Consider the following 14,905-nt stretch of genomic DNA (forward strand, 5'->3'; position numbering starts at 1 on the left):
CCCCTGAGGCTAACACTGAACAGTTGTAATATTTAGGAGCCTCTATTCTAATTACCACTTTGAACAAGTATTATGCCAAGGACAGAACACTTCACTGATGCTATGTATCAATGCCATGGCCTCTTGAATAAATGACTGTCTAGCTTGTGGCTGAGATGTTGTGCAGTAATAAGGGTTTTCAGAAGGCCATGGTTTTTTCTTAATAAATGTATAACTGTTATTCAAATATGGAACCACAAAATTCACAGATGCTCTGAGAGGTACTCCAGGTCTGTGTATTCTCAGTCTGAAGAAGTATGATTCTCTCCTCACTGTTTTGGGTCAAATAAAGTCAATTGAATCAGAGAAGTAGATTCATTATAAAGAATCACACTTATTGCTACAAGATGAAAACACAAGAACATAAAAATAATAATTTTTCTAATGAGTTATCTAAGGTCCTGAAAACAAAAGGGATTTTCCCAAGACTCCCGGGATAATAAAGTGACAGATCAGGACTCAAAGCAAAAAAAAAAAAACCTTAAACTCAGTTCGGTAGTGAATACAGAAGAGCATTCCTAGCCCAGTTTCAGTTACACAATCAATGTTGTTACCTACAGTGTACCTAGGTATGGAGAAAAACACACATAAGCAAGGCAAATCTGTTGTTTGGATATTCCCCCCAGGACTACTTACCAGCTGATAAAAACCCACTTTGAAGGTCATTTGCCCCAGGGCCCAAACTATCACTGTTCTCTTGCTTTCAAGAGAACCAAAATCAATCCTCCTTTTGGTGACTGAAAGACTTCCAAGTGTCCCTTTATTTGTCACATATTCTCAACAACATGTAAAGGATAGAAGACAATCACATTCTTTTTGTCTGAGAAAAGTCAAATGAGTATAATCTCTCTACTATAAATTATATTTTGGAGCCACTCAATAGAAGTTACATTCAGGGCAAACATGTTACCAAATCCACAGTGCCTTTGATGCTATTTTTTTTTATTTGAAAAGTACTGTGTATTTCAGGATAAAGGAAGGAAGCCAAACATTTCATCAAGTCAGGCAGGTCCAAGTGTCAGAGCTAGGACTGGAATTTCAGCCATATTATTAGAATCCTCAGAATTTACATGAGAAATCATTTTGGTACAATTTGGACAGTGACTGTGAGAAGGAGATTCAAGACAGTATCATCAGGACTCATGGACTCTGTTAACACAGTGGCTGTATACACCACCATTATATACTCAATTCTTTATATAGAGATCACCCCTGAGCATCCCAATAGTTACTTCCATAGTACTCTTTAAACTGTGACTTTCTGTAGTTTCATATATGTATTCCAGAACTTCTCAAATGAAAAACTTCCAAGCGTTTGTTCCCTTTTTACCAAACATCCAGCATTCTGTTTCTTCTCACAGATCCTGACACTCACCCACCCTTATCTTTATCTACTGTCTTGTATAATACCACTTATTTTAAATTAGATACTTTCAGCTGGGCGGTGGTGGTGCACGCATTTAATCCCAGCACTCGGGAGGCAGAGCCAGGTGGATCTCTGTTAGTTCGAGGCCAGCCTGGGCTACCAAGTGAGTTCCAGGAAAAAGGCACAAAGCTACACAGAGAAACCCTGTCTCAAAAAACAACAACAACAAAAAATAGATATTTTCAGTTCCTTGAAGGCAAGGATCACGTCTCACCCATTGCTCACTCACCTCATTATTACCTACTGTATTATTTTGCACTCACTAAGTGAACACTAAATACTTTAAACACAAAAGCACCCCAACTGTGGTAGGGAAATAGCACAAAGGCTATGAGCCATCTACTTTCATTTGGGAAGGTCCCATTCTTCCAAGTGGATCATATCCAAAATATAAATCATCATTTTCTTAAATATGTCTTCACCATCAGAGGCCACCCAAAGAATTTTTCAGTCTCCTAGATTCCCGTAGGGGTTCATTGGCCTATGACAATGAAGCAACGCTGGACTGCCCAACAGAATTTGAAACTGCCACAGAGACACAGAGCTAGGTTCAAGAGAGGCAGAAGGTCCTTTTCTTTCTTAGACTGAAGAGAAAAACGAAGCAATAAACCCAAAACAGAGATAAGTTGAGGCAAGAAGACAATAAAGCAGGGAGCCAGTCTGAGAAAAGCATGAGAAGGCATATGCTAAGGAGTACAAAGTTTAGCCAAGAGGTAAAAGAGCTGTTGTCATAGGTTAGCAAGATAACTCAATGGGTAGCAGTATTTGCTGCTAAACTGCAGTACCTGAGTTCAATCCTCAGGACTCAAATGGTGAAAGGAGAGAATGAATATTACAAGATGTCCTCTGACCTCTCATATATACTGTGGCATTAGTGTGCCCTGTCCCCTATTCATGCGCTTGCGCTCTCTCTCTCTCTCTCTCTCTCTCTCTCTCTCTCTCTCTCTCTCTCTCTCTCTCTCTCTCTCTTAAAAATCATTTTTAAAGAGCTGATGTCAGGAACTCCCTTCAGTTTTAAAATGGTTGAAATCCTGCATCAAGGATCCTGAATCAATATGCCATCCTCAAATAAAGGGCCCATTGTTTATAGTTTTTGAAAAAAATGACTACAGATACTGACTCAAATACATATTTTCAATTGTCTAATTGAATATACAGTGGCCCATTTAAACAAGTCCATTGAACTGCTACATTATAGATACAATGTGAGATGATTTTCCTTAAGGATTATTCCATTACAGGACGGAAACCCAGCTCCCAATCATTAACCTTTCTCACCATTATTGTTAATGTTACTTGAAGTAATATGTTTATGGCCTCTATTTTTATAATTATCTTTTCTAACCATTATCATTATATATTTGAGTCATTTTTAAACCTTCCTGTTTTGAAACATAGAAAAAGGACAGCCACGCAATATATAAAGCTGAGTAAATTCTTATACAAATATTTATCTTGTATTCCCTACTGAATTAAAATGATTGCTCAGTCACCCCATATATGCTTCCAAATGCCTAATCTCAAATATAACTCTGTGTGTGTTTGTGTCTGTCTGTCTCTTTGTTTGTCTCTCTGTCTCTCTCTCCATATAAGATTACTATCCACAATTTCACAGTAATCATTTTTCACTGCTCCTAAGGTGTTACCATCCAAATGTGAATTGTTAGACAATATAATATGGCCTCATCACTTTTTATTAAAGAGTCACTATGGGGCTAGAGAGTTGACTCCTTGCTGTTCTTCCAGGAAATGTGGATTCAGTTTCTAGAACCTTTACAGCAGCTCACAACCACCTCTAACTCCAGTTTCAGGCACTCTATTGCCTTCTTCCAGCCTCTACAGGTATCAAGCATGTATGTGGTGCACATACAAACATGTAGGCAAACATAAAATATGAATAAATATTTAAAAAGTAAAAAAAAAAAGTTTTACTTGTAAATATATACTAATCTATAGGTGTTCTAGTCCTGTTCCTTTATATATATATAAAGATGTCCATGATATTTTTCTGTAGATCTTCTCCACAGTCTGCATACTGCTGAATGCATAGTCATGGTACAATTCAATATATGGCTCACTATCTCCTGGTGGAACACTGTCTTATTCAATTTCAGGTTTTCACTTTTATATTACTACTCCAGTTAATTATCAACTATAAAATTACCATGTAACATCATTTTATTTTCACTTGTTGGATGAAATTTTATTTTGTTAAGATATAGTTTGTATGCTATATAATAAACAATTATAATTTGTGTGACTCTGTGATTTGTGTGCATTTATGAAGTTTCATGACCATTAACATACTTTGCCATTTTTCTTTGTTCTGATAATGATGACTTTTTGTTGCATGTGTTTACTACTGAAGTTTCTTCTGAGGTCACCTTAGTGGTCAATTAATTTTTGGACAGAAATTTCATTTAAGTCTGGGAAGAATAAGTTTTCTGTCTTTGTCAAATGTATATATTTGTTAATGGGTACATGTTGGGGCATTCTTTCAACAGTGCTAACTATGCCTTAGTCTTCACTCCCTTCTTGCAGAGAATGACTGCCAGTCAACAGTGAATAGTATAGTATTTTCATGTTTATATTGAGTAGAGCCAAAAATTTGTGCATCCTGTATTATCAGGAATAAGTTGGAACTCTGGAAATTTCTAATAGACATCTCATATCATATCATTTCCCTTAATATTTCTGGGCAGCCAATTAATTGCCCCATTTGTTATCTACTGTCTCAGAAAAACCTCAACAACAATGTCCAAGGAAAAGTCTTTATACCAGGTCATCTATGTGCTAAGTGTAATCAAGACAGGATTCGAAACCAAGATACTTCAAGGAAACCATCAGACATATCAAATCTTCACAATTCTCTGGAAATAAGGCTTAGAAAGATCTTCAGTACCATCCGGCCTCACCTAGTGGTTGCTAAGATGCTGGGATGCTTTGTAGGGTGTTGAAGCTGTTTCTTTCCAAGGCTGCCATGGGGATAAAAGATAGGGGGCGGAAATGCTCAAAAATGCCACAAAGCTTATAACTCTTGCTGGGATAAAGTCATTTTCCTAAATCAAAACTTCCTAAAATTCTACTAGGCTCTTGTCAATTTCCAGATTTCTAAACCATTTTTATTATGTTCCTCCCCCTCCTCTCAATTTTCTTAGTACTTTTTTAGATGAAGGAATTATCAGAGGTATTATAAAGGAAATTAGTTTCTTTCTAAAATACTTTCATATTATACAGTAAAAGTTGAAAACTGCTAGAGTATTTTGTTCTATTTTTTTCATAAGCTACCATCCTTGGAAAGTCATAAGTTATTATTTAAAAACATTAATTTTAATATGTTTTAATTGAAATAGAATTATATCAGTTTCTTCTTTCCCTTTCCTCCCCCAAGCACTTTCTTGCTACTGTCTCTCAAACTCCCTTACACTTCCCCCTTAAGTTTATAGCCTCTTTTTCTTTGAATTTTGTTACAGATATATACACCCAACCTACTGTGACTTTTTGTTATTGTGTATACAGTTTCACAACTGAACAATCAATGTCGGCCTCTTGCCTGGAAAAGGCTAATTCTTCTCCCAGCAGTCAGTATTAGCATATACTTCTTTGTCTAGTGGTGGGACCCTTTGAGATTTTTCCCCTTTCCATGTTAACATTAACACGTTCATTGATATGCATAATGTTATGGTTTTGTTTACAAAGCCATTCCTAGGAGAGATTGCTTCATAGCAGACTTCCTGGTATTCTAGCTCTTAGAATCTTTCCATCCTCTCTATTGCAATGTTCCCTAAGCCACAGATGCAGGAGCTATGCTGTAGATGTAGCCATTGAGGCTGGGCTCCTCATAATTTGCAGATCTTTGCATTGTGTCCAGTTGTGGTTTTCTGGGCTATTCTCCATTGGCTATAAAGAGAGGTTTCTTTGATGACTGGGTGGCAGCTATACTTACCCAGGAAAGGTGCCTCGCACAAAAAGAGGGTTTTTGAGCATTGGTTATTGAACTAGGCTTGTGGGTTTGTAGATAGAGTAGGGTTGAGGAAATCAGATATTATTTGTAAAAGATTACAAACTCACGTACTGAATAATAGATAATGCATTTCAATCTATTGATTTTTTTTTATAATTATCATACTCCAGTTTATACCTTCTGCCAATGTGTGTTTCTTTAAGTTGACTCCTGAGTCATTTTGACAGTTTCCTATCTAAGATATTAAGATGTTTCAGATACATCTTGTTCATTTCTTGCCTCTAACCATGAATCAACTATTTTTGCAAGAGCCTTGGTTCCTTTTCATGAAATATTACAAAGCCAAAATCAGAGTACTAAGGCTGTTCACTGATAATAGATTCTCCGTTGCCTCTGGGCCATCTCAGTAGACCAATAAAGGGAAATACATGTAAAGATAAAATTGCTCATTTTCATACTGATATTTTTATTTCAGATTCAGAACTATACAGTTTAATCGCTTCTATATCCCATTTGTATCTCATTTCTTCAACATTGAGAACCTTGTCTTTTTCACTGTTACAGAGATACTAATGTTTCTCAAGAATCTTGTTTTGTCCTTTTGTAGGTGATAGTCCCATGGGCATAACCTGGAAGATTCTGTAATTACTCACCTGCTTTTTCTTAATGTAAGACACATTAAGGTCAGACATGGTAGTGCATGCCTTTAATACCAGAATTTGGAAGGCAGAGACAAGTAAATCTCGGCAAGTTTGAGACCATCCTGGTCTACAATAGTGAAACCCTGTCTCTCAAAAAGAAAAAAAATCCTACAAAGCCCCACCACTAAATGAAGAGCTATGGGTAACTGATAGCTGCTAAGAGAGAGAGACACATAATAGTACAGAGCAATGCTACTCTGACCTCTATGATTGTTCAAAATAGTTTAAATACTTCTTGTAAACTAATCCCCCTTCTTCCATCTGATTTGGTTGTACTATGCCAAAAATGCCTAGTCTTTTACTCATACTACATTCTTTTTCCCTCTCACTTCGGAATGAATGTTAAGAGTAACTATATATTTCATGTTGACTAGCCATCTTCATGTTGATATCTGTCAGGAAATGTTTAACAAATTTTGACTGTCTATAATTCATTTTCCTTTACTTATCTTGCTAAAGTTATGCACCCCTAACTACTGCTTACAGTTTGTACTTATCTTGCTAAAGTTATGCACCCCTAACTACTGCTTACAGTTTGTACCTTCTATGTTATAGACAAGCTTGGGCTCTCTGGAAGAGCAGCAACTGTCTTAACTGCTTAGACTTTTAGGCAGAGAGACGACTCTCATGGCTATTCTAACTTCACAGGTCCTCATCTTCTGTTACCTTTATGCAATATGGAAACTTGCTCTAGAGATTCCATATCTAATCCTACTCCAACTGCCAAGAATTTCTTTTCGATATGGGACTCCATCCTAGAGAGAATGTCCTGGTGAACTCCAGCTCCCCTAGTTTAATACTTTCTCTCCTTCCCCTCCTTCCCTCCCTCCCTCCTTCCTTTTCTCCTTCCTCTGTGTGTGTGTGTGTGCATGTGTGTGTTGCTGAGGACAGAGAACCTAGAACCCTGTGCATGCTAGTTAAGCACTCTACCACTGAATTACATCTGCAGCTTCACTTTAGATCTTCTTAACATAAACTCAGATAGTTTGTTATTTCAATTTCAACCTTTTAATTTGATATTTTGAATATACTTTTGCATATATCATATTATTCTTAATATTAATCATTTTCATTGGTTTCATGTAATTCTGTTTATTTAAAATATCATAAGTTTATAGCATCTCTATTAATGTCTATTCGGGTTATGGCCAGATTTCCATGATAATAAATAACACATATTACTTTTCTTCTCCTGAGTTATATAGCCTTAAAACAAGTGTCCAAGTTTTAGATTATTTAGTAAAAAGGTAGGAACATTTTTATGGCTCTTGCTAAAAGCTGCCAGATTGTTCATCAAATTGACTGAAATCATTTATAATGCCAGTAGAAATGTACAAATGTTTCAATTTTCCCAATAGTCTCATCACTGGTTTTAATATTGTTCCCTTATTGTTAATTTTAGGAGTATAATGTGACATGCCATCATTGTTTTAATTTTTGCACTTCATTTATTATTGGCAAGAATGCACTACTTCCAATATTAATATATTAATGGTGTTTCAGCTTATGTAATCATTCTTCATATTCTTCAATCACCACCTAGGAAACAATATAAACTTCTACAAACTCTCAATATGTCCTGAAATATATCTGGAATCACATTATGAAATATAATCCTCTATTTTTTCAATTAACTACTCTCCAGAGTTTCATACATTTAGTTGTATTAATTTATTATATAATACTATTTTCCATTATGATATAATTTTCTCCTTTAATCAAGTATCACCTCTGTAAATTGGATAAGTTCTATTTTCTCCTGACTTTTTAATATCTTTTTAGCATTAATTTTATTTATGAATGTATACATGTGTGTTGAGTGTATGCCACATGTGTGCAGGTATCTATGGAAGCTGGAAGAGAGTGTTCCCCAGCCCATCTTTCCAGCCACAAGCCTCAATATTTAATGCTTTACATTTAAATTTTTTAATTTATTTTACTTTTAAATTAATTATGTGTATTATACATGTGGGGTGGGTATATGCACATGTGTAGGAGTACCCATGTAGGTCAGAGTCATCAGAGCCCCTAAAGATGGAGTGACAGAAGGTTGCAAGACACCTGATATGGGTGCTGGGAATGGAACTCAGGTCCTCTAGAAGAACAGCATGGGTTCTTAACCCCTGAGCCATCTCTCCAGCCACATTTTACAGTTAAATTTTTTGCTATTGCTGATATAGTACATGGTGCAAACTTATATTAATTTCTATGCACAGTAATATTAAATTATCCCAATACCATTTAAAGAAATGAACTCATTTTATGTTACCTTGTTTAATTTATCTATAAATATATTGGTCTGTCAAACACATTAAGTAGAGCCTGAGCTTTTGTTTTTCTAAGGGAACTCAACAAGACTCAGGCAGGCTATATTGTTAGGTTGCTTTGTGAGGAGCAAATGCAAAGTTGCTAGTGTTTTATCCAGTGTCCAGATAGTAGCAATCTCTTGAGAAGTACTCAAGCAGCCTTTCATTACTGTGCCCCCCCACACACACCCTTCCCTCTTTCTTTTTTCTACAAACATAACTTCATCCAGCCTTTGGCTTTATTTTTACAGAGGCAATGAGGTAACAAAAGTCATGGGCCCTTTTGCTCTTTGTGGATAGAAAATTGGTGGGGGTAGAGAGTCAATATGTGTATCCACGGGGTTTTTGTTAGAAATCCCCTTTTTTCATACCTTCCTTGTTCTCTAGGACCTAACTCTTCCCTCACAAAAGCAAGAAACATTTTGGAGAGTTCGGAATAACAATTACATTCCCATACATTCCTTACATTAGGTAGGATATGTGTTTCTGAATGTGCAATGAGTCACTGTAAAGTGAGTTGTATCTACCCAATGGGCAGAACTCTAATAATTTTTTTCTATGATATCACTGACAAATAACTCTACAAACCAAAGTTTGATAATGCAAATATATCAGGCATTTTTCAAAATCACTTGTGAGTTTTAAAAAATATTTAAACTACCTTGGCTTTGGTGACGCACGCCTTTTTTAATCCCAGCACTCAGGAGGCAGAGCCAGGTGGATCTCTGTGAGTTTGAGGCCAGCCTGGGCTACCAAGTGAGTTCCAAGAAAGGCACAAAGCTACACAGAGAAACCTTGTCTCGAAACCCCCCCCCAAAAAATTAAACTATTAATGCTTCTCCCCGAGGATCTATATGTCTTAGTAGCTGAATATTTAAGGAGTAAGTAAAAAAAGAAAAGAATGAATGTAAGAACATCTGAGGTTTTACAAAGCCTCCAAAGACAATCTTGTACTTACCTGCACCCCACAATACAATAATACCCCAAAGTGAGGTATACAATTCTCTAACTGTGTTTTATAAATTCAAACTGTTCTTTCTTTTATTAGGCTTTCTTAAAGTAAAGCCCATCTGTGGAGTACACAGCTTGCCAGACCCTGTGGTATGCCAAAGAATGTAGTCAGATATAAAAGGAGCCATCAATAATTTTTAAATTAAATTAAGTCTTAATAGAATATATATCCACAAGAGGTTTTGTGCATTTGCCAGTCTTTGCTCAGTAGTTTAACTATGCTGGCACACTTCTCAGTATAGGTAGCAATAAAATGAATGATCCAAAAACTGCTTAAGAGGCAAATTTCAAGCTTTAGCTATCCAGGCTAAAACTCTGGAGACGAACTTTTGTACTAGTTGTTGGACCTGCAATTAAAGTAGAAAGCATTTGTGTGGATACAGTATCATCCCTTAAGGAACAAGTATCCAGAGAAATTTCCAGCAGGAGAAACTGTTTCCTGAGCTCTTACTGTGAGTCAGACACTGTTTTAGAGACTTTAAAACATTCCATTTAATGTCCGCAAAACCTTGGGCTGGTGTGAATATGTTGATAAATTAGGAACCTGAGGCTCAGAGGGGTTTAGGAACTATCCAGGTTCATATACACAGTAGATGGTGCATCTAGAACTGGGACCTGGGTCTGACTTACTCAAAGCCTCTGCTTCTAACCATCTAAATCTCAACAGAGCAGAAGCAATTTAGCAACAGGAGGCTGGGGAGAGAGCCAAGATTAGTAACACAGGGCACCAGGCTTGGTGGTGGAGATCATGGTGCTCAATCTTCTTGTTACCCTTGTGTTTATCAAGAGCAATGATACAGAGGAATGTGGGGTAGGCAAAAAGAGAGACAGTTAAAAAAAGAGAGCAATTATAAGTAAGCTTCACCTATGGTCATCTTCATGACCCGAGAAGGTGTTTGAAGGGCAACTTTCTTTTACTTTCTTTCTTTCTGTTTTTTTTTTGACCAAATAGTAAATTTATTGTATTTTGCCATTTAAAAGTTTTTTCTTTTTCATTTTTCTTTATTAAGAAATTTTCTACTCACTCTACATATCACCCACAGATCCCATCTCCTCCCTTCTCCCACCTCCCAGCCCTTTCTCCCACATCCCCACATTCCCCACATTCCCCAAATCAAGGTTTCCCATGGGGAGTCAGCAGAGTCCGGCACACTGAGCCTAGGCAGGTCCAAGCCCCTTCCCACTGCACCAAGGCTGCACAAGGCGGCACATCACAGGCATCAGGCTTCCAGAAGCCTGCCCATGCACCAGGGACGGATCCTGATAACCCTGCCTGGGTGCCCCCAAACAGTTTGAGCCAAACAACCATCTTCCATATCCAGAGGGCCTAGTCGGGTCCCATGGGGGTTCCACAGCCACCAGTCCACAGTTCATGGGCTTCCACTAGTGTGACCAGTCATCTCTGCATGTCCTCCCATCATGATCTCGACATCCCTCGCCTGCAGCATCTCTCCTCTCTCTCATCAATTGGATTCCCGTAGCTCAGCCTGGTGCCTGGCCGTGAATCTCTGCATCTGCCTCCATCAGTCACTGGACAAAGGCTCTATGATGACAGCTAGGTTATTCACTAGACCGGTCACCAGAGTAGACCAGTCCAGGTACCCTCTGGACCACTGCCAGCAGTCAAAGGTGGGGTCATCCTTGTGGACTCCTGAGAGAAGGCCAATTTTCTTAAGGGAAATTAGAATAGGATAAAAGAAAAACTGAACATACATGTGCCTTCTAGGAAACACCTGCTATAACATGTCATTTGCCCTATAAACCAAGCCCAGTGTTCCAGTCTCGCACTGCGTCTGTGAGGGAGGTTGACATACCCTCCCCTACATCTCAGCTCTCATCTCCTGACAGTTCTTTCTTAATTCCTTCTTGACACCACACAAAATGGTTCAGTATTCTCCTCAGGAGCCACCAGCAAGTTTATTTCATGGCCACATTGAAATGTTTTTCAGTTGTAAAATGTATGTATGTGTTGGGGGGTGGACATGTGTCCATAAGTGCAGTTGCTATGAAGGCCAGAAGAGGGCAAATGATCTCTTGAAGCTGTAGTTACAGGCAGCTGTGAGCCACCAGACAGACCCAGGGGCTGGTAACCCAACCTGGGTCCTCTGTAAGAGCAGTAAGCTCTCTTAAACACTGGACATCTCCAGGCCCAGATGTTTTTAATTTTGATTGTGGTTCAATAATACATAACAAAATGGTTGGTTCTGACCGTTTAAGTGTGTGTTAATGTTATGTATTTCATATTGTGTAACAGATCGCTACAAACCTTTTATTTGTTGAAAAGCTCTAGATCCACACACACAAAAAAAACTTTCCTTTTGCCTATTCTTCCATTCCCTGAGTCCCACCAGTCTACTGCTCTGCCTCTGCTCTAGATACCTTATATAAATGAATTCATGCATTGTCTTTTTATTGACATATTCTGTAGTTAGAGTTTTCCTGCCTGGCCCAGTCAGGACAAATCTCTCTCACCCGCCAGTCCCATAGTCGCTCAGATCCAACCAAGAAAGCACACAGAATCTTACATTGTTTAGAAACTGTATGGCCGTGGTAGGCTGCTTGTTATCTACTTCTTCTATCTTAAATTAACCCATTTCTGTTAATCTATACTTTGCCACATGGTTTGTGGCTTACCGGTGTCTTTACATGTTGCTTCTCATGGCGGCGGCTCGCGGTGTCTCCCCAACCTTCTACTTCCCAGAATTCTCTTCTCTCTTGTCCCGCCTATACTTCCTGCCTGGCCACTAGCCAATCAGAACTTTATTTACACAGAGCGATATCCACAGCAATATTCCATTTAACGTACTGTCCTCTGGACCCATTCATACTATAGCATAAGTCAGAATTTTCTTGCTTTTAAAGTCTGACTGCTATTTCATTGTATGTATCTATCACATTTCTTTCTCAGTTCATCTGCCTTTGAATATATGGTTATCTCTATTGTTGGCTGTTTTGAAAAATTCCATGAACATGGGTATACAAGCACATTTCCCTGCTTCCAGTTCTGGATATAATGACTAAATTATGTGATAATTTTCTTTTGACTTTTTGAGGAATTACTTACTATACTGCTTTCCATACTGTACCATGTTGCATTCCACCAATAGTGTATAAGAGTGCCAAATTCTCCAACTCCCTGTGAAAACTTAAATTTTCCAGGATTTTTTCCTTTGTATAGAAGCCATCCTGTCATGTACACAGTGGTAACTCACTGTGCATGCTGCTTACATTTCCCTAATGATCAACAATGCTTGGCTCCTTGTCATGCACTTCTTTGCCAGTTGTATATCTTTTGAAGAGATGTCTACTTTAGTTCTTCTGCCTGCATTTTATAGACTATTTTGTTGTTATATATCTTTTACACTTGGTATTAACCCTCTCTCAGAAAAAAATGATTAGCAAATATTTTCTTCTACCCATAGGTTGCCTTTTCACTCTGTTCTATTCTTTGTTGCATGGGTTTAATTTTTATTATTCTTTATTTTTGGGATTATAATTATATCATTTTCCCTTTGCTTTCCTCCCTCTAAACTCTCTCATATACCCATATTTTCTGCTTTTTCCATTTAAAATTTCTTTTTAGCCAAGTTTCTCTATGCCCTATGTATCTCAGATTTCCCAATTTGTGATCTCTCTGCTGTAGCTCCCAAAGAACTGGAGTTACAAATGTTTCCTATCACCTGTGGTTCAGGTTTTCAACTTGATATAACACAATGTTTCTATTTTTATCTTTGTTGTCTTAGTTTTTAATGTTACATCCAAGAAACCATTGCCAAATCAAATGTCATAAAATAGTTTCCCTATGCTTTCTCCTACAAGTTTTGTCTTTAAGTCATAGGTTTAGGTCATTTTTGAGTTAATATTTTCATATGCTATCAGGTTAAACTTTATTTTTTCAGAGGGACATTCAGCTTTTTCCAGCAATGTTTTTATAGCTTCTCTTCAACTTGTGTACCAGAATCAAGCATGCTTGGTTTGGCTTATGCAATGCTGGTGGGAATGTCAACTAGTCAAGCTGCTATAGAAACCACTATGAAGGTACTCCCCAAGACTAAAGACAGAGATCTACCATATGAAACAGTTCCACCACTCACTCCTGAGTACTTACTTAAAAATCTTCAAGTCAACATATCACAGAGCTACTTGCACACCAATGCCCATTGCAATGCTATTCACTTAGCTGTTATGCAAACAAGTGTTCCTCAGCAGAGGAACGGATGCAAAAAAATGTTGTATATATACATACAATAGAATATTTTTAATCATAAAAATGAAGTAGTGTCACCTTCAGGAAAATGGATACAACTGGAGACAGTTATATTAAGTGAATTATGTTAGTCTCAGAGAGTCAAAGATTATGTGTTTTCTATCATTTACTGATGTTTTGTAGATACACAAAATCACATATGTACTTAGAAGTGGAAGGGAAACTATCTAGGGGAACAATAGAACTAATGTGAGAGAATGAAGAGGAAATGTAAAGTAGCAGGGCTGGGGAGATATGCTCAAAGCAAATTATATAATTGTGGAAAAATAGTCTCATGTAATCCAATATAATAAAAGAATGAAATAGAACGCTGATTTCATTTTTTTCGAGTTTCTTATCTGTATAGATCTATGTTCCTTTCTAAAGTGTTGTCTTTTGAGAAAGGATCTCACTGTTGTCCTTATTGTCCTTGCTATGGTGACCAGGCTAGTCTCAAACTCACAAATATCTACGCACCTTGGCCTCTCAAGTGCCAAGAATAAAGGACTATACCAACACAAGTTCTGCTTCCTAAGGTCTTGAGTCATAGAGTCATACTTGATCTTTGTACTGACTTTCTATAAACAGTCAATGGCAGTCTTTCAAATGCAGTTCCTCCCTCTGTCTTTGTTTCAGTAAATGCAGTAGTTGATCTTCACTTTCACAGTTACTCCTACTTTTCTTAATTTTAGTGAACTGTATCTCAGCTGAGAATCACCAAATCTATGACTCTCTTTCATTTTCTGCTGAGGCCGTACTATTACTTAGAACATTAGAGGCAAATGCTCACTGTGATGTTTCACTAAAATTCTGGTTCCAAATCTGTCACCTAGCCTGATTTAAAGCGCTATGCTTTACAAACTCCTCTTCCTTATATATGGAAAAGTCCATACACCATCAGGTTTGGTGTCATGTTTTTTGGACAACATTTCTATTTTACCAAACTCTGCTTTCTGACTCTAACTTCCAGGTATAATATGGGGGATTGGGCAGGGCAGGAGGGGTGGGAATCCCTGAAAATGTGAGCACCTTTACTCAACCCCATCTCTGTCCTGATAGATAGTTCTAAAGTAAGCTGAGTATGAGGAGGAATTCAAACATGCATAGGAAAAGAATTACACAATACAGGGTACTTCCAAAAAGTGTGGTGGTTAAACTTAGATTAATAACTAGAAAGTATGAAGGAAAAGAGATTGCAAGCTCATAGGGTCT

Source organism: Onychomys torridus, chromosome X (assembly GCF_903995425.1).
Source record: "Onychomys torridus chromosome X, mOncTor1.1, whole genome shotgun sequence".
Lineage (NCBI taxonomy): Eukaryota > Metazoa > Chordata > Mammalia > Rodentia > Cricetidae > Onychomys > Onychomys torridus.